The following is a 22,364-nucleotide window of genomic DNA, read 5'->3' as shown; positions in this document are numbered from 1 at the left end:
TTTTTGGCATGTTTCTAAGAGTTTTATACTTTCAGCTCTTAGGTTGAACTCTTTGGCTCATTTTTGAGCTAATTTTTGTAGATGGTATGCAGTGTGATCCAACTTCATATTTTTGCATGTGGATATCGAGCACCATTGTCAAAGAGTCTATTCTTTCCCCAGTGATTGGTTTCGGCACTTTTGTCAAAAATCAGATGGCCATACTAAAATCAAAAACACAAGAAACAGCAATTATTGGTGAGGATACGGGGAAAAAGGAATCCTCATGTCGTTGGTGGATGTGCAAACTGGTGCAGCCACTGGGGAAAAGAATATGAGGTTCCTCAAAAAATTAAAAATGGAATTATCATATGATCCAGTAATTCCACTATTGGGTATTTATCCAAAGAATATGAAAACACTAATTTGAAAAGATTTGTATACTCCTATGTTTATTGAAGCACTATTTATAATAGCTGAATTATGGAAGCAGTGTCCATCAATAGAAGAATGGATAAATTTATATTTATACATATATATATACACACACATAGACATATAAATACATATATGTGTATATACACACACATATATAGTGGAATATTACTCAAACATAAAAAGAATGAAATCCTGTCATTTGCAAAAACATAAATGGATCTAGAAGATATAGTGCTAAGTGAAATCAGTCAGAGTGATTTCACTCATATGAGGAATTTAAGAAACAAAACAAACAAACAAAAGAGACAAACTGAAAAGTAGGCTCTTAACTATAGAAAACAAATTGGTGGTTATCACAAGGGAGGTGGGAGGGGGGAGTGTGAAATAGGTGAAGGGGATTAAGAGTACACTTATCATGGTGAGCACTGAGCAATGTATAGAATTGCTGATCACTGTATTATACACCTGAAACTAATACAACACTGTTTGTTAACCACATTGCAATTTAAAAAATCAATTGGCTGTAGATGTATGACTTTACTTCTAGATTCTCAATTTCTTATTCCATTGGCCAATATGTCCATCTTCTTGCCAACACTAGCTTTGTGAGTTTTGAAATCTGAAAGCATGAGTCCTACAACTTTTTCTTTATCAAGATTGTTTTGGCTAATAGGGGTCACTTGTAAGTCCATAAATTTGATAAAGGTATTCATTGTTGGTCTGTTTCGTTACTTTTCTAAACCATTTTTTTTTGTAAAATCTGTATTATTTGTCCTGCATACCATTGGAGTCTATGTCCTGTTAGCTTATTTGACCAGCTAGTATTTTCACAGTTTCCTTAAATTCCTGGAGCAGATGAAAAAGGGAAGAAAGGGAAGGAAAAATAAAGGTAGAAATAGAAACAGAACAAAACAATAAAGTATTTTCCCAGGTGTGCAGATTGGCACTGTTTGGGGGATGTTTCTTCAGTGCTTAGCCAGGCCATTTACAACTCTGCCTTGGCCTTCCCTTTATGCTTGTTGGATCCTCATGGTCAACCAGGGGTAAAAGCTCAGAGTCTTCTCAGTTTTTTCTGTGCAGGCATCCAGCCCTGAGCTTGTGGTTGGCCTTCTCTAGTCCCTTATATGTGTGGGAGCTTTTCACAATGCCATTCCCCCTTCTATTTAGCTCCTTTCTTAACCCCCTTTTTTCTCAGACTTGGTAGTCTGTCTGGTGCTTCTCCTGGTTATTATTCGCTTGCTGCCAGCTGCTGTGTCTAGTACTTTTACTTTAAATGCTTCCAGCAAATGCCACCAGGCAGCAGCAAATGTCACTTTGAAAGCTGCTCCAGTCCTGGGAATTCTCTTTATTTGTAAAAATGAATGAAAGAGGGGAGCCTGGGTGGCTCAGTGGGTGAAGCGTGAGCCTTTGGCTCAGGGTCCTGGGATCGAGCCCTGCATTGGGCCCCTTGCTTGGCAGAGAGCCTGCTTCTCCCTCTGCTTCTGCCCATCCCCCTGCTTATGCTCTCTCTCTCTCTCTCTCTTTGTCAAATATATAAAATCTTTTAAAAAATGAATGAATGAATGAATGAAGTCCTTCAGCTAGTTCCTTAGAGAGCTACCATGCAGAACAACACAAGCACAAGTCTTCAAGCATATGGCCCCCACTGCCTCTCTGCAGGAAAACCTGTCCCCGGCATGCACACATGCAGGTTCGTACCTTTGTGGCCACAGCCCAGCTGAGGGCATTGGAGATGGGAGCTACTTAAATTCACAGCACCCTCTTACCAAGAGGCAGTAATATCTTTCTTCACTAGGGTTTCCACTGGCTGTTTTAAGTTTTGGATTAGATCCCAGATTCTGCACAACTTGATTCTGACAATTTTAACCAGCATTTTGTTGGTATTCTGGAGGGATGGAGCCGTGGAGGTCCCTCCTCAGCCATTGTTAGTGACATCACTCTTATTTATTTTTATTTCCTTATTACCCACCTAGGAGACACTAAACTGTGTCCTCCCCTGTCCAAATTCATATGCTAAAGTCCTCACCAGCCCCCATCCCCACCAGCCATACCTTAGAAAGTGACATGGAGAAAAGGACTTTACAGAGGTAACTCAGTTAAAGTGAAATGGGACCTAATCCAACTTGACTGGTGTCTTCATAAGAAGAAATGTGGACTTGTGGGGCGCCTGGGTGGCTTAGTCTGTTAAGCGTCTGGCTTCTGCTCAGGTCATGATCCCAGGGTCCTGGAATCAAGTCCCAGGTCAGGTTCCCAGCTCAGTGGGGAGGTTGCTTCTCCCTTTCTGTCTGTCTGCTGCTCTGCCTACTTGTGCTCTCAATCTCTCTGTCACATAAATAAATAAAATTTAAAAAAAAATGTGGACATAGATACATAGATACAGAGGTAAGGCGATGTGAAGACACAGGGAGAAGACGCCCATCTACCAGTCAAGGAGAGAGGCCTTGTATAGATGATTCTCCTCACAGCCCTCAGAAGCCAGACTTGGCAAAGCTTGATGTCAGCTTTCCAGCCTTCAGAGCTTATGGGAAAATAAATTTTTGTTGTTGAAGGCAGTAAGTCTGTGGTACTTAGATATGGCGGCAGCAAGAGCGAACCAATACACCATGATTAATGCTTATGTCTTTCTATATATTCTGAGTTTAATTTGCTATGTTCATAGTTTTCTAGCTTCTTGAAGTGGAAGTTTAGATTATTGATTTTACAACTTCAAGCTTTCAACATAAGTAGTTAAAATAACAGGTTTTCTCTTATGGTTTTCATTATCAATATCCCATAAATATTTATAGGTTTTCATTGCTACTTTGGTCCCTGGGTTCTTTACAATTATGCTAATTTCTTTATAAAGATTTACAGATATTCCAGGTATTTCTCTGTTATTTTCTTCTAATATAATTCTTTTGGGGTCATAAAACCAGCTTTGTATGATTTGAATCACTTTAAATTTATTGATAATTATTTTATAGCCCAGAATGCGGTCTGTCTTGGAAAATGTTCCATGGTGCACTTGAAAAGGATGTGTATTCTGATATTGTTAGATGAAGTGATCTATGGACATCAGATCCCATTAGTTAATCCTCGGTTCAAGCCTTCTATATCCTGACTGATTCTCTGCCTACTTTGCTCTATAACTTATTGAGAGACAGATGTTGAAATCTTTCCTCTTATTGTAGCTTAGTCTGTTTATCCTCTGAGTTCTACCAAATTTTGTTCAGAGTATTTTTGGCACAGTATTAATTTTACAAGTATCAGGAACATATTAATAATATTTTAATTTGAAATCTTTTCCTGTTAAATACAATGTCTAAATACAATTGGAGTCATCTTAATTTTTTAATTAAATTTTTAAGAGAACCAACAGTTTATGTATGTATTCTTTTCAGCTTTATTGACATATGATTGACATATAACATTGTGTACATTTGAAGTATACAATGTTATGATTTGATATGTGTACGGTAGTATGATTACCACAGTAAGATTAACACGTCCATCCTTCACGGGTTACTTTTTTTGTGGTGAGAACTTTAATCATCTACTCTCTTAGCAACTTTCAAATACCCAACTGAGGATTGTTAACTATAGACACCATGATGTACATTACATTCCCAGAATGTCATCTTATAACTAGATGTTTGCATCCTTTGATAACCTTCCTACATCTTTTCCCACTCCCTAACCCCTGCCCCTGGAAACCACTAATCTGCTCCCCATTTCTATGAGTTCAGTTTTTTTCGATTACATATGTAAGTGAAATAACACTATATCTTTATCCGTTTTCTTTATCCATTAATTCATTGACGGACTCTTAGGTTGTTCCTATGTCTTAGCTGTTATAAATAATGCTGCAGTGAACATGGGGTGTAGAAGTTTCTTTGCAATAGTGATTTCGTTTCTTTTGGATATATACCCAGAAATGGAAGTGATAGATCATACGGTAGTTGTATTTTAAATTTTAATTTGAGGGGCACCTGGGTGGCTCAGTGGGTTAGGCCTCTGCCTTCGGCTCAGGTCATGATCTTGGGGCCCTGGGATCGAGTCCCACATCGGGCTCTCTGCTCAGCAGGGAACCTGCTTCCTCCTCTCTCTCTGCTTGCCTCTCTGTCCACTTGTGATCTTTCTCTGTCAAATAAATAAAATCTTAAAAAATAAATAAATAAATTTTAATTTGAGGCACTGCCATTCTATTTTTCATAACAGTTACACCAATTTACATTCACACCAGAAGTGTACAAGGGTTCTCCCCAATATTTGTCATCTCTTGTCTTTTTGATAATAACCATTGTAACTATCTTTGTCCAGTTTTGATATCAGGGTAATAGTAGCTTTGTAAAGTTAAATGTAAAACGCATCCAACTCTTATTTTCTGACAGAGACTATGTACATTTGGCATTCATGCTGTAAACATTTTGTGGAATTTTTGTGGAATTCTTTAATGGAACTCTTTAGGTCTAGAGAATTTTTAGTGGGGAGAATTTGTAAACTGAAACTCTGATTTCTTTAAAAAAAAACAAAACACAAACAACCTCCAATTTCTTTAATAGTTATGGGGTCATTTGAATTACCTAGTTTATATTGTATGAGTCGCGATAGACTGTGACCTTCAATGAGTTGGTACATTTCATTTAAGTTGTCAAATTTGTGTTATATGATGTTGTTTGTAGTGTTTCCTTATCATCCTTATGATGTAGTGATATCCCTTGTTTCATTCCTGATATTAGTAATTTGTGTTTTCTTTTTGTTTTTGTCAGTCTTAGTAGAGGTCTGATTAACATTTACAAGGTATATCTACTTCCATCCTTTTAATTTCAGCCCACATATAACAATTCATTTGAAGTGAGTTTCTTATATAAAATTTAAAAGTTGGTTCTTTATTTTTTTCATCCACTTCACCAGTCTCTGTCTTCTCATTGGTATATTTAATCTTTAGGTTTTATGTAAGTCTGGATATGATAGGCTTTAAATCTGCCATTTTATTTATTTAAGATTTTATTTATTTGAGAGAGAGAGCCCACAGGCACATGAGTAGTGGCAAGGGGCAGTGAAAGAGAGGGAGAAGCAGGGTCCCTGCTGAGTGCAGAAACATGAGGCTCCATCCCAGGACGCTGGGATCATAAACTGAGCAGAAGGCGGATGCTTAACTGAGTCACCTAGGTGCTCCTGCTATTTTATTTTTTTGTTTTCTGTTTTTGCCTCTTTGTTTGCATGTCTCTGTTTTCATTATCCTGCCTTTTGTGGGTTGCATCAACTGGTTTTTAGAATTCCATTTTGACATATCAATTATTTTTGTTATATTTTTGTATGGCTTTTCCAGGGGTTTCTGTAGGCATTCCATGTTATATCCAGACCTGTCACAGTCTACTTGCTCTGTCATTTTCACAGCCTGTGTGATGTGTAGTAATCTCATCTTTTTTGTTGTCTCTTTACCCTCACTCTATTAACATTGCCTTAAATAGTTCCCCTATGTACATTTAAAACCACAGTGTTATGACACAGTGTTAGATATTTGAAATTGGTTTCAGAAGACACATTAAAAAAACAAATGAGGAGATAAGGTCCTGCACTTTCCATTATGCCATTCTGCCTTTGATGAATGGATCCCAGGACTGACCAAGGGAGAATTTTCATACCATTATTGCCAGTATCTGAGAAGTGGTAAAGACTTATTTCATATGAGAAATCTAGTTACCTAAAGACCCAAAGCCAAGTGTGATTAAGAAAGCATGGAGTAGGGGGCACCTGGATGGCTCAGTGGGTTGGGCCTCTGCCTTCGGCTCAGGTCATGATCTCAGGGTCCCCTCTCTCTCTGCCTGACCCTCTGCCTAATTGTGATCTCTGTCTGTCAAATAAATAAATAAAATCTTTAAAAAAAACATATTTTGGAGGTACAGTTGAATACCAAACATATCAGGCAAGGCACCGTGAATTATCTTTTTCTTTCACTTTAAAATTTGATTTATGATGTTTGCAAAAGGAATAAGGATCTATAATTAGAATTTTAGGTGCACAACTTACAGCGAGCATTTACTCGTAAATATTTTCAACATGCAGCCCAATATGTACACAATGTTTACTCATTTGAATGCAAAACCCAAAGTATTGGTGTGTATTTATTTTATTTAGCTAGTTAAGGGCTTCAAGCACATTTATAACATCACTGAGAGTGCATAGACACGCACTCTATAATGAGCTGCAAAGGCGCAAGTATGGAAAAAGAGGGCTCACTGGGAATATAGTTTAAAAAATACCTCCTGAAGCTTTTGGATCTTGGCTTCTTTCCCCTTCACTTTTTAGATTACCCAAGTGCCTCTTGTCAGTTCTTCCTAAGGGTTGTTCCTGCGGTACGATGTTGTTGACCCTACTGAGAATTTTTCCTTCCCCGGTTTCTGGGACGGTATTCTCTTCTTCACACACTTTTCTGACCACTTTTTCTGTGTCTCTTCCCAGGGTTCATCCTGTTTTTAAACATGAGTATTCCTCTGAGTTCCATCAAGGTACGCTTCTCTTAATCGAGTGGTCTCCCTGAAGTATGATGCCTACTTTATCTTTTTAAGATTCTATTTATTTATTTGAGAAAGAGAGCCAGCGCACAAGCAGGGGGAGGGACAGAGGCAGAGGGAGAAGCAGGCTTCCTGCAGAGCGGGGAGTCCAACATAGGGCTCCATCCCAGGACGACCCCCAGCATGACCTATGCTGAAGGCAGCCACGTCACCGACTGAGCCCCCCAGGCGCCCCTGTGTCTGCTTTAAAGACTTCAACTAGCACATGTATAATCAAAACGATTCCATTTCTTTTTTGAAACAGTTCAAAACAATTTGTTTCTTTTTTGAAACAGATCTGCATATCTAATTGGTTAGAGGACACTTCTTCCCAGATTATTGTCAGGAATTTCACTTATTCAAGAATTATTTATTCAGTATCTATGTCTTAAAGAATATGTCTCTGTTGGAGCCCATGCCACCAATATCTCTCACTGGGCCTACTGCTTCTGCTTCTGAAAGGGTCTGTCTACCTCCAGCCTTGCACTTGCTCCTGAATTCTCGCAATCACAGCTCAATGTCACCGAAGTACAAATCTGACAACATCACTCTCTTGCTCGAAACATATCATTGTTTTCCTTCCCCTTCTCATGTACGTGCTCTCTCTCTCTCAAATAAATAAATAAATAAATAAAAATAAAGCACCTTGCCTGAAACATAAAAACCAGTTGCCCAATAAATGATTGTTTTGCTTTCTTTTACTGAAATGAATATTGTGGTGGTTAATTTTGTATGTTGGCTTGACAGGGCACAGGGTCCCCAGATTAAACATCATTTCTGGCGTGTCTATGAAGGTATTTCTGGATGAAACTAGCATTTGAATTGGTGGACTCAGTAAAGCAGATTGTCCTCCCCAGTGTGGGTGGACATCATCTAATCCACTGAGGACCAGGATAGAACAAAAGACTGAGGAAAAAGGAATCATCTCCTTTTTTCTGCCTCATTCCTTGTTCCCCATGCCTTGCCTTGATATAGCTCATTCCATCTCCTTGTGTCAGCTGACTGGGATTTACACCATTAGCTCTTCAGACCTTTGGAACTGAACTAAATTATATTACCAGCTTTCCTGGGTTTCCACCTCGCAGAGAGCAGATTATGGGATTTCTCCGCCTCCATAATCACATAATCAAATGAACCAACTGCTCATAAAAAAATTATATATATGCATATATACACATACACATGTACGTATATATGTACATGTATACATATATGTATAGTATATATACACTATATATAGTATATACAGTGTATGCATAGTGTGTTGTGTATACACACTATATATATACATATACACTATATATACTAATGAAAGTTAAGAACTTTGTCGCTAGTCCTAATTGTGATTTAGTGATCTCATTCACTCTTGTGGCTTCTGCTGCTCATTCACCTATCTCTCTATTTTGTCTTCAAATCTGTTGGAGATTTCTCTTAACCTGCCTGGTTATTAAACATTGGGGTTGCCTAGGATCGCTTCCTTGCCTCACTACTCATATGTAATAATATATTATAGTATACATACTGTGGTCTAGTATATGGCATATATAGTATATATACTATATGCACATGTATATGTGTACTATATACATATATGCATATATAGACACAATCATTTAATATATATTATACATAATAAAAAATTTATATATATATAAACACACATGGATGTGTGTGTGTGTGTATGTGTGTGTGTATCTTGTTGTTGGTCCATTTCTCTGGAGAGCCCTGACTAATAAAATTATAGAACGTGTTTTTCCCAAGGCAAAATTTAGAGCATATCAAGCACATTTTAAACAGAAAAGGGACAAAGGAAACCATGTCCCCTGTCCTGTTACCAAATACCTTGTCTTGCGATATCACCCAACAAAGTGCAGCTCCGTAAATGAGGTTCATAACTCCTTTTTAGCTTTTCGTGGCAATAAGCAGATTCCTTAAGCCCTATTCTTGCCCTCATTCCCAAAGCTCAGTTGGAAAATGTCCAGTCCTCTGGGGATCTTCCCTCAAGCACGGCAAGTTAAGAACCTTGTTGTTAGCCCTGATCATGATTTAGCGATCTCATCTACTCTCGTGGCTTCTACCGTTCGTCCCTCTACCTCTCTCTTTTGTCTTCATCTCCTTTGCAGGTTTCTCGTAACTTGCCTGGTCATTAAACACTGGGGTTGCCTAGGATTCTTTCCTTGCCTCGTTATTCATTTTATTGAACACATTTCCCTGGGGTCATCTTATCTAGTCTAATTGTTTTCACTACCAGATATTGATGGACCTCAGAATGTCTACGTGAATTCCAGACAAGGATCTTATATTCAGCCTAAATACACTTCAAATACAGCTTGTCTGTTTTTGTGAGTTCATGGGGTACCTGGGTGACTCAGTTGTTAAGCGTCTGCCTTTGGCTCAGGTCATGATCCCGGTTCCTGGGATCGAGTCGCACATCAGGCTCTCTGCTCAGCAGGAGTCCTGCTTCTCCCTCTCCCACTCCCCCTGCTTGTGTTCCCTCTCTCGCTGTCTCTATCAAATTAATAAATAAAATCTTTAAAACAAAACGTGAGTTCAGGGGCACCTGGGTGGCTCAGTGGGTTAAGACTCTGCCTTTGGCTTGGGTCATGATTCCAGGATCCTGGGATCAAGTCTCACATCAGGCTCTTTGCTTGGCAGGGAGCCTGTTTCCTCCTCTCTCTCTCTCTCTGTCTACCTCTCTGCCTACTTGTGATCTCTGTCCGTCAAATAAATATGAAATCTTTAAAAAAAAGTGAGTTCACAATATATCTTGTCCTACATCTACACAGTAAAAAAGCACTCTTCCAATGTTCTTTAAACTTATGGTATTCGCATTCTCTTCCTTTCCCAAGCTAAGGAGCCTAGGAGTCATTCTTCACTTCTTTTGGTCCTCTTTGACACTCACCTTCTACGTCTAATTCATCATCCAAGATTTCCAAATTTACCTTCAAAATGTATTTTGAATTTTTCTACTCCTTCTTGTTTTATTGCCAGAGCTGTAGTCTAGTCATCATTTCTCAACTGGATGACTTCAAAATCCTCTTAATTGTTTCCTCTGCGTCCAATTTTAACCTTCTTCAACTCATTATCCACGCTGGTGCCAGAATTCTCTCTCCCATAAGCAAGTTTGGTAATGTTATTCTCTCGTCTTCCAGTGAGTTCCCATATGTCCAAACTCCCTACCATAACATATGATTCTTACAATTTTCCCTGGACTATTAATCAAGTTTCATCACCTACCACTTGCTGTTTTGCATTTTATATTCTAGCAACAATGAACTGTTCCGAGTCTTTGATGCCATCCCTGATTTTTTTTCTTTTACACTTTAGGCCTCTGTCTGTTTTTGTGAGCTCTTATGTTAAAAATGCCCTTACGTTACTCTCTTTACTCAGATAAATTTATTTTTGATGATTGAATTCAGACAGCTTCTCCTCAGAGAACAGGATGTAAGTCTTCCTCCTCTGATCTCTCATATAATTTTGTGTATTCCTCTATCACTGCCGTTATTTAGCATATTATATTAAAGTCTGTGTAAAGTTACTTTCCCACTAGATGATGAGCTGCTCAGGGCATGGGATATGTCTTATTTGTCTTTGAGTGTTCTCCGTAACAGTACCTGACCCCAGTAGATGCTAAAGAAAGGTATATTAAAGCATTGGCCACGTGAATGAAGCCATCTGAGGCCACTCATCTGGCTGTGTGTCACCATTAGAATCAAGCAAAAGAGCCACGATCCTTTTATGACCACAATAATGCAAATCACTTTATCCCAAGCTAGGCAGATGTTTACTATTTCCCGAGGAACTAGCTCACTTGGAAGGAAATTGTCTCACAGGTATGTAAATTCTGGTCCACAGGGTTTCATGAGGACAAAGGAGTCATGAATTAGAATGTATTAATCCTTTGTAGGTATTTAAAATCTTGCTCCTGGGCACTGGGGTGGCTCAGTCATTAAGCGTCTGCCTCCTGGAATCGAGCCCTGTGTATGGCTCCCTGCTCAGCTATAGACCCATTTCTCTTTCTCCCACTCCCCATGTTGTGTTCCCTCTCTTGCTGTCTCCATCTCTGTTAAGTAAGTAAATAAATAAATAAATAATAAAGTAAAATAAATAAAATAAAATCTTGCTCCCTATGGACCACAAAATAACTGAGTTCATAAGCCCATTAAAATCTAAAAATATTAATTGAAGTATTAACTGCTTAAGTTAGCACTTTGGGCCACAATTCAACTTCTAGAATCTTCAATCAAGGAGCATACAGAATAGGGATTTGGATTATGGAAAAGAATTACCTTAAAACTTTCTTCCTTTTTTCCTCAAATTGTGAGGAATAAGTGACAAATACACTTGTGTTTATTCAAAGTGTATAATGTGATAGTTTGATAAACATATACACTGTGGAGTAATTACCAAGAGCAAAATAACACAATCTTCACCTCCAAGAATTAACTCTCATTTTGTATATAAGAAGAACACCTTAAAATTTACTGTTAGCAATTTCAAGCATATAATACATTATTATCTATAGTGACTATGCTATACATTGGATCCTCAGAATATATTCTACTTACAACTGAGGGTTTGTACCTTTTGACTTACATTTCTTCATTTTCCCCTTCCCTCAGCCCCTAGCAAACACCATCCTATTGTCTGTTTCCACGAAATCAGCTTTTTCCTCCTTTTTTAAAGATTCCATATGTAATTGATACCATAAAATACTGGTGTAATATTTATCTTTCTCAGTCTGGCTACTTCACTTAGCATAATGCCATTCAGATACATCCTCATTGTCACAAATGGCAGGATTTCCTTCTTTTATTTTTTTTCTTTTCTAATTCTCTCTTTTTTTATATTTAAATTCAATTAGCCAACATCGTTAGTTTCAGAAGTAGAGTTTAGTCCTTCATCAGTTGCATGTATTACCCAGTGCTCATCACATCATGTATTGTCCTTAATGCCCATTACCCAGTTACTGCATCTGCCACCCACCACCCCTCCAGCAACTCTCAGTTTCTTTCCTAGAGTGAAGAGTCCCTCAATTGCTCTATTAGGTATTTACCCTAAAGATACAAATGTAGTGATCCACAGGGGCACATGCACCCAAATGTTTATAGCAGCAATGTCCACAATGGCCAAACTATGGAAAGAGCCCAGATGTCCATCATCAGGTGAAGGGATATAGAAGATGTGGGAGATATCTAAAATGGAATATTACCCAGCCATCAAAAGGATGAAATCTTACAATTTACATAGACGTGGATTGAATAGGAGGGTATTATGCTGAGCAAAATAAATCCATCAGAGAAAGACAATTGTCATATAGTTTCACTTATATGTGGAATATAAGAAATAGTGCATAGGATCATAGGAGAAGGGAGGCAAAACTGAATGGGAAGAAATCAGAGAGGGAGATTTTCTCCTCTTTTATGGCTCAATCATATTCCATTGTAGATGTATGTACACATATTCTTTACTCATTCATCAGTTGAAGGGCATTTAGGTTGTTTCCACCTCTTGATTATTGCAAACAATCCTGCAATAAACATGGTGGTATCTTTTTGAGATACTGATTTTATTTCCTTCAGATATATACACAGGAGTGAGATTGATGGATCCTATGGTAGCTCTATTTTTAATTTTTTGAGGATTTACTATACTCTTTTTCCAAATTGGCTGTACCAATTTACATGCCCACTGAGCATGCACAAGGGTTTCCTTTTCTTAATCCACATCTTCACCAAATTGTGTTATCTTCTCAGTAACAGCCATCCTAACAGGTGTGAGGTGATATTGTGGATTTGATTTGCATTTCCTGATGATTATTAATGCCTTGTGAATGTATTGGGCATTTCTGTATCTTCTTTGGAAAAGTATCTACTTAGGTCCTTTGCCCATTTTTTAATTGGGTTATTTGCTTTTTTGCTATTGAGCTGTATGAGTTCTTTATATATTTTGGATAGTAATCTCTTATCAGATACATGGTTTGCAAATATTTTCCCCATGCTCTAAGTTGCCTTTTCAATTTATCAATTGCTTCCTTTTCTGTGCAGAAGCCCTTAACTTTGACATAGCCTCACATGTTTGTTTTAGCTTTTGTTGCCTGTGCATTTTGTGTCTTTCCAAGAAATCATTGTTAAGACAAATGTCAAGGAACTTTTTCTTTAAGTTTTCTTCTAGCAGTTTTACAGTTTCAGGTCTTATATTTAAGTCTTTAATCCATTTAGAGTTGGGTTTTTTTTTTTTTTTTTTTAGATTTTACTGGGTGTGGTGTATAAACAATGAATCTTGGAACACTGAAAAAATAAAATTAAATTTAAAAAAGAACTTTCTTTGTGTATATATACCACATCTTCTTGATCCATTCATCTGTTGATGGACATCTAGGTTCTTTCCACAGTTTGGCTATTGTGGACATTGCTGCTATAAACATTCGGGTGCACGTGCCCCTTTGGATCACTACGTTTGTATCTTTAGGGTAAATACCCAATAGTGCAATTGCTGGGTCATAGGGCAGTTCTATTTTCAACATTTTGAGGAACCTCCATGCTGTTTTCCAGAGTGGCTGCACCAGCTTGCATTCCCACCAACAGTGTAGGAGGGTTCCCGAATACTATGCAGCCATCAAAAGAAATGAAATCTTGCCATTTGCAACAACATGGATGGAAATAGAGCGTATCATGCTTAGCGAAATTAAGTCAAGAAGAGAAAGACAACTATCATATGATCTCCCTGATATGAGGAAGTGGTGATGCAACATGGGGGCTTAAGTGGGTAGGAGAAGAATCAATGAAGCAAGATGGGATTGGGAGGGAGACAAATCATAAGTGACTCTTAATCTCACAAAACAAACTGAGGGTTGCTGGGGGGAGGGGGTTTGGGAGAAGGGGGTGGGATTATGGACATTGGGGAGGGTATGTGCTTTGGTGAGTGCTGTGAAGTGTGTAAACCTGGTGATTCACAGACCTGTACCCCTGGGGATAAAAATATATGTTTATAAAAAATAAAAAATAAAAATATATATATATTTAAAAAAAAAAGAACTTCCTTAAAATAAATAAATAAAATAAATAAAAATATAAAGAACTTTAAAAAAGATTTTATTTATTTGTCAGAGAGAGACAGAGAGTGAACACAAGCACAGGGAAAGGCAAGCAGAGGGGGGAAGCAGGCTCCCTACTGAGCAAAGAGCCCAGTGCAGGACTGAATTCCAGGACCTTGGGATCTTGACCTGAGCCGAAGGCAGACCCTCAAGAGACTGAGCCACCCAGGCACCCTAGAGTTAGTTCTTGTAAAGGCTGTGAGATAGGGGTCCAGTTTCATTCCTTTGCATGTGGATTTTCAGTTTTCCCAACACCCTTTATGAGGAGACTGTCCCTTCTCCATTGTGTGTTCTTCATGCCCTTGTCAAAAATTAGTTGCATATATGCATGGGTTTATTTCCAGGCTTTTTATCCTGTTCCACATAAACAGGTTTATGTGCCTGTTCTTATGCCAATACAATATTGCTTTAATTACTATGGTTTTGTAGAATAGTTTGGAATCAGGGAGCATGATGCCTCCAGCTTTGTTCTTCTTTCTCAAGATTGTCTTGTTCAAGTCATTTGTGGTACCATACAAGTTTTAGCATAATTTTTCTATTTCTATGAAAAATGTCAATGTAATTTTGAAAGGGATTGCATTGAATCTGTAAATCGCTTTGAGTAAGGTCACAATATTAATCTATTGAATCCATGAATGCAGAATATCTTTTCATTTATTTCTGTCTTCTTCAAATTCTTTCATCAATATCTCATAGTTTTCAGTGTAGAGGTCTTTTATCCCCTCAGTTAAATTTATTTCTAAATATTATTTTGGGTGTTATTGTAAATGGAAATGCTTTCTTAATTTCTTTCTGAAAGTTTGTTTGTGTATAGAAATGTGACTCCTTTGGGGTACCTGGGTGGCTCAGTGGGTTAAGCCTCTGCTTTCGGCTCAGGTCATGGTCTCAGGGTCCTGGGATCAAGCCCAGCGCGTCGGGCTCTCTGCTCAACAAGGGAGCCTGCTTCCCTTCCTCTCTCTCTGCCTGCCTCTCTGCCTACTTGTGATCTCTGTCTGTCAAATAAATAAATAAAATAAAATCTTTAAAAAAATAAAAGAAATGTGACTCCTTTTTGCACATTCATTTTGCATCCTACCATTTTACTGAATTTATTTATTAATTTCCGCCCCCCCTTAAAAAATTTGGTGGGGGTCTTCATCTTTTTCTTTATACAAAATCTTGTTATTTGCAAACAGATCATTTTACTTATTCCTTTCCAATATGTACTTTTCCCCCTTTTCCTTGCCTAGATTTTATGGCTAGGATTTCTATATATTGTTGAATAGGAGTGCCAGGAATGGGCATCCTTGTTGCATTCTTGATCTTAGAGGAAAAGCTTTTAACTTTTCACCATCGAGTATAATGTTAGCTGCAGGCTTGTCATATATGGGTTTTATTAGCCAGGTACATTCTTTCTATACCTAATCCATTGAAAGTTTTTATCATGACAGGACATTGAATTTTGTCAAATATGTTTACAGCATCTATTGAAATAAACATATGATTTCCATCCTTCATTTTATTAATGTGGTTTATTACATTTATTGATTTGCATGTGTCGAAAAATCTTAGTACCACAGAGATTGATCCCACTTGATCATGGTGCCTGATCTTTTCCATGTGTTCTTGAAATAAGTTTGCCAGTATTTTGTTGAGGACTTTTGTATCTATGCTCATTAGGGATATTGGCCCTTAATATTCTTTTCTTGTAGTGTCCTTGCCTGGTTTCAGTATCAGGATAATACTGGCCTTTTGAAATGAGTTTGGAAGAGTTCTTTTTTTTTTTTTTTTTTTTTGGAAGAGTTTAATAAGGATCGGTATTAATTCTTCTTTAAATATTTGGTAGAATTTTACTAGTGAAGCCATCTAGTCCTGGGCTTTTATTTATTGGGAGATTTTTGATTTGTGAGTCAATTTTCTTTTTGTTATGGGTCTGTTAAGAATTTCTATTACTTCATGATTCATTCTTGGTCTAGGAATTTATTGATTTCTTCTAAGTCATCTCATTTGTTGGCATATAATTGTTCACAGTAATGTTTTATAATTCTTTGTATTTCTGTGGTATCAGTTGTGATATCTCCTCTTTCATTTATAATTGTGTTAATTTGAGTCATCTCACTTTTCTTAATCTAGTTAAAGATTTGTCAATTCTGTTTATCTTTTTAATAAACTATTTATGTGGGTCTTTTCTATTGCCTTTATTATTTTTGTTACATTTATTTCTGCTCTGTTCTTTATTATTTCCTTTCTTCTGTGAATTTTGGGCTTAGTTTGTTCTTTTTCTAGTTTCTTGAGGTATAGGTTTAGGCTGTTTATTTGGATCATTCTTTTTTCTTAATGTAGACAATTATTCCCTTAAAATTCCATCTTGGAACTACTTTTGCTGCATCCCATAAAGTTTTGGTATGCTATGTTTCCAGTTTCATTTTTTTCAAGATATTTTTTATTTCACTTTTCATTTTTTTAACCCATTTGTTGTTCAGAAGTGTGTTGTTTAATATCCACGTACTTGTGAATTTTCCAGTTTTCCTCCTGTTTTTGATTTTTTTAGTTTCATATCACTATGGCTAGAAAAGATAGTTGGTATGATTTCAATCTTCTTAAATTTGTTAAGACTTGTTTTGTGGCCTAACATATGATCTATCCACGGGAATATTCTATGCATGGTTGAAAAAAATGTGCATTTTGCTTCTGTTGGATGGAAAGTTCTGTATATGTCTGTTAGATCCATTTGGTCTAAAGTGTTATTTGAGTCCATTATTTCTTTATTAATATTCTGTTGGGGTGATCTGCCCATTGTTGAAAGTGGAGTGTTGAAATCTCTGCTATTAATTGCATTGCTATCTATTTCTGCCCCCAGATTTGTTGATAATTGTTAAATATATTTATATGCTTTGATATTGAGTGTGTATATATCTATAATTGTTATAGCCTCTTAATGAACAGATCATTATATAATTGTATAATTCATTAATCATATTAATATTTTTAAATATTAATATGAATAATTAATCATAAAATTAATCATTATATAATGACCTTCTTTGTCTCTTGTTACAACTTTTGAATTAAAGTCTACCTTGTTTCATATAACCATTATGACCTCTACTTTCTTTTGTTTCCCATTTACATGGAATATGTTATTCTACCACTTCCCTTTCAGCCTATGAATGTCCTTAAAGTTTAAGTGAGTCTCTTGAAGGCAGTAAATAGATGGGTCATGGTTTCTTTTTTAATTGTTCAGGTTACTTTAGGTCTTTTAACTGGAGAACTTAAATTATTAGCATCTAGAGTAATTTTTGATTAGTAATCACCATTTTGATAATAGCTTTCTGATTGTTTTTATAGTTCCTTTGTTCTTTTTTTTTTCCCACTCTTGCTATCTTTGTGAAATAATGAATTCCTTGTCATGGTATGTTTGGATTCTTTTGTCTTTATCATTTGTGTCTCTATTAGGTTTTTGCTTTGTGATTACCATAAGGCTTTCATAATACATCTTATAGTTATATAAGTCCATTTTAAATTGATAACAACTTAACTTCAATTGCAGAAAGGTGTTCTACACATTTACCTGTTCCCCATATTTTATATTGTTTATGTTATATTTTACATCTTTTAATATTGTGTGTCATTCACAAAGTATTGCATCTACAGTTCTGTGTAACAATTTTGTCCTTTAATTTATATGCTAGAGTTAAAAGTGAAAACAGTGGAGGAGACTGGGTGGTTTAGTCAGTTAAGTGTCTGCCTTCAGCTCAGGTCATGATCTTGGGGTCCTGGGATGGAGCCCTGCTCTGCGTTGGACTCCCTGATCAGTGGGGAGCTGCTATTCCTTCCGCCCTTTCCTTCCTGGTGCACTTGAGTGCGTGCTCTCTTTCTCTCTCTCTCTCTCTCTCAAACAAATAAAAATTTTTTTTTTTAAAGTAAAAACAATGTTATGAATTGGTTCTGCTGGTTTGTACTACATTATTCTGGAAAAGATTGGCTATTTTAAAACATGAAGCTAAGATTTTCTAAAGTTTGTATTCTGCAAAAAAAAGAAATCTGTTTTATTGACAAGTGATTAGAACTGTACAAAGGAAAGCTGTTGTAGGAAAATAAGGTTTTGATTAGAGAAGTGGCATAAATCTCCGAGGAAAGTTACAAACAAGTGACAGATTGTCTTTGCCAAAGATATATGCAGCTGTACCACCCTTTAAGTCATTTTGTCTGTCTGGAAGGGTCTAGGAAGTGCTAACTTAAGTCTCTTGGGGAAATAAAAAAAAATGTTTTGTAGTAAACTTACCAGGAGATATTTTCTTTACCAGGAGATATTTTCTTGTATCACCTTGAATTTGATCTTTGCTTTGAAACCTTATGATGGTTATTTTATATGTCAACTTGACTAGGCCACACAGTGTCCAGATATTTGGTTGAACATTGTTCTAAGTGTTTCTGTGAGGGTGTTTTTAGATGAGATTATCATTTAAATCAACAGACTGAATAAAGCTCATGTGGGTGGGTTTCATCCAATCAGTTGAAGGCCTTACTAGATCAAGGCTGACACTCCCCCTCAGTAAGGGAACTCCTCTTATCTGATTGGCTTTAAACTGGGACATCAGTTTTTATCCTGATTGGAGACTCAAACTCGGAACATCAGCCCTTCCTTGGATTCAAGCCTACTGGCCTTCAGGCTAGAACTATACCATCACCTTTCTTGGTTTTCTAGCTTGTTGACTACAGATATTGAGACTTATCAGCCTCCATAATCATGTGAGGCAATTCCTTATAACTAATATACATACATATATGTATATGTGTACATATGTACACATAATATATACACATATTTATGCATATATAAATATATATTCATATATATTGTGTATGTGTAGATAGAGAGATAGATGGGCAGACATCCCATTTGTTCTGTTTCTCTGGAGAACCCTGATTAATATAAACACTTCCTTTCTTTAATAACCTTCTGTTGGGAAAACTGATAGTTATAAAAAGTCTTATTTTCAAAAACAGCAAGTTGTTGATTCTTCGTATTTCTTGTAAATTGTGCTTGAAACTTAATAATTCCTTCTTTAGCTTGCTTTTTTCGAAACATACCTTAGGATACTTAGCTAACAGGAAAAATACAACTGATGCTTTCAACATTCTACAAGGAAACACTCAGCAAGACCATCCTTTCATATGGCACATCTTTTCTATTTTCCACACAGCCATAAATGATAGTTTTGTTAAACTCTTTTGCCACTACACATCAAGAATCTCATTTCCACCTGCTTTTAACTACATTTCCCCCACTGTTTTTTAATTCCACATTGAAAGCCTCCTTGAGGCCGCATCAGACTCCTACCAATAGTCTCAAGAACATTCCAGTTTCTATCTGGCATGGTCCCACAGCCACCACCACGTGGGGTTTTTTGTTTTTTGTTTTTTGTTTTTTGGCTTGGCAAAAAAAAAAAAAATTGACACCTTTCCAGGTGTCAAATTTTGTACCTTTTCATGATTCTGTGGGCCGGAAGTTTGAACAGGAAATAGCAGGAATGATTTGATCTGTTTCACCATATCAGAGATTTCATCTGGAAAGACTCAAAGACATGGGTGACTCAGTAGTAGGGGAGGAGAAAAGTCAGCTATGAACTGTTTTACTTACATGATTTACACCTAAACTGGGTTGATCTGAAGACTAGAACTGTTGGTCAGACTGCCACAGGTGATCTCCCCATGTGGCCTAGCTCTTTGACAGCTTTGGGATGGTAAGACTTCTCAGATGGTGACTCAGGGTATCAAGTGTTGTTCAGAGAGAATCAGCCAGAGGCATTATGGTTTTGTTTGACATGGCCTGAGAAATTGCACAGTGCATTTCTGCCATATTGTACTTAATAATAGGTATAAAACCAAGGTCAACCCAGATTCAAGGCAAAGGGACATAGGTTTCCTCTCTTAGTAAAAGGAGTACAAGAAGAATTACTGGCCTGTTTTGATGTCACTGCACAAACCTAGAAGACAAGGAAGCCCATAATTTGAAAGAAACTTATCATGAGGAATGTTTGTGCTCTGAACATGGGGATGGAGAGGTCTTGAAGCCATCAATAGTTATAATCTTTCATTTATGTATGGGGGAAGAAAAATGTATGTAAATCAGAGGAAATAGTATAGAGTTAGGCAGTGTTTCTTGGCTACATATTAGAAAGACCTGGGGAGCATCCCAGATCAATTAAACTAGAATCTTGGTGCAGGAGTGGGGATGGTGGTAGAAGCATGTAGGCAACAATAGTTTGAAAAGTTTTCCAGGTGATTCCACTGTATAGCTAATGTTGGAGTACACTGACTGAGCTGATCCTGAGGTTATCAGGAACATTGATGACCTTCATTTTAATTGACTTTTAACAGCCCAGGTTATCTGACCTCTAATAGCTCCCTTAGAGACCCCTAATAGTGACTATGGGCTAGTAATTGCATATATTGAAGAGAGTTGTTAGATAATGAGCCTGGAGTCCTAAGCTTTGTAACATTCCCCAAAGAATCTGAGTCCAAGAAAGGCACAACAGAAACATATAAAGAGGTGAGGTGACACGGTGTCTCAGTTTATTAATCCTGTTTCTGGCTCAGGTCATGATCTCAGGGTCCTGGGATGGAGCCCTACATCAGATTCCCTGCTCTTAGGGAGCCTGCTTCCCCCTCTCCCTCTGCCCCCCACTCATGCTTGCTCTCTCCTCTGTCAAATAAAGAAATGAAATCTTTAAAAAGAGAATGATATAAAGAAAGCATACTAAGGGGAAAAAAGTGTAGAAAGTACCACGGTTGTATTGAGCTATAATTGATGAAGAAATTAATGAAAAGAAATTTTTGCATTTCTTAAAATCTGCTGTGTAAGATCTACTTTCCTATTGAATTTTGCATGTTCAGTGCCCTAGAACAGTTATGGTGCCTCTACATGTCAGTGTTAGACACATATATATGTGTTTCTTTCTCCAGTTTGGTTCTGAGCTATTTGAGTCTAGGAAGCACGTTTTATTAACCACAGCAGCCTAAGTACCTGGAAAATTGTAAGGCTCAGTAACATTTATTGAGCTAAATCACTGGACTGAGAAACCAAGAATCCTGTTAAGACAAAGAGAAGAGGGGTAATTTTTATAGTAAGTAAAGTGTCCAAGTGGGGAAACATGAGGTTGAGCACAGAAAGTATATATGAAAACAACAAAGTGATTAGAAAGGGCAGGTACTGCCCTATACAATTTCCTTACAAGGCCGCTTCTACATCTTAAGGTTTTGAATGATCTAGCAAAAGAAACAATGATGATGATTATGAAATGATAGGAAGCTATGAACATCACACACATAGACACACACACAAACACACCCATTACACCATTTTACTTACATTACCTACATGTTCAGCCTAAAAGAAATAATAACGGTATGCACCTAAGATATCATTCTTTATTTATAACTACTGTAAATAGTTTCTGCTACAGGTAGAAAAGGTATACATTATTTGTCCTGGAGTTTTATTAAAAATTGTAACGTATGCAACAAAGACTTGGGAATGAGATTTTGTGTGTGGCAGCGTTCTTTGAATGAATAAATTGCTCTGATGGCCAGATTATTATTAGGGAGCATTTATTCAAGGGGAAAAGAACTCTGGGAGAGGTCTACCCTACGATTTCTTGTTTGAACCAAAGATCTTTGGCTCACAGAAAGTCAGTTTATCTGCACTCACCTTAAGCATTCAGATTGGGCTCTTTGGTCCTGACCACAGATAAATCTTTGCTCGTGTGCCTATAGATAACACTAAATTGTCATAGGCTGACTGTACAGTTGAATCCAGCAGCTCCACATGTTGAAAAGGGCAGTATACATTTCATATTCCTGAGAAAATACTACCATTTCCCAGAGATATTTCCAAAAAGTTTTCTATTGAGAGGATCCTGATTATGAGTAAGTTCTAGATTTACAATTAGATACTATCTTAGACCAGGTCCTTTGAGGAGTAAAGGAGCCAGGATACTTTCGTGCTGAATACAGTATCCACTGCCTTCTGCTTCTTTCTGCCTCTCTCTGACCCTGTGTTTAAAGAATGTGTGACTGGGCTTCCAATACAACTCTGACATTTCTAGAAGATCTGATGTTTGCAGACAGACACTGCTGGAGTTCCCCAGCAATTAGAACACCAAACTCCACTTTATCTTGGCCCTCTTCCAGGACCCAGAGGGCACCAGGGGGTTTCATTCCACTGGACTTCCGGTGATCATTTATGTCATAGACAGATCTCTGTGTGAATTTACCAACACTGGATTTTAACAAGCGGAAGACTTGCTCTTAAAATCTCTCCTTGTAAGCAC

Source organism: Mustela erminea, chromosome X (assembly GCF_009829155.1).
Source record: "Mustela erminea isolate mMusErm1 chromosome X, mMusErm1.Pri, whole genome shotgun sequence".
NCBI lineage: Eukaryota > Metazoa > Chordata > Mammalia > Carnivora > Mustelidae > Mustela > Mustela erminea.
This window is presented reverse-complemented; position numbering follows the sequence as displayed.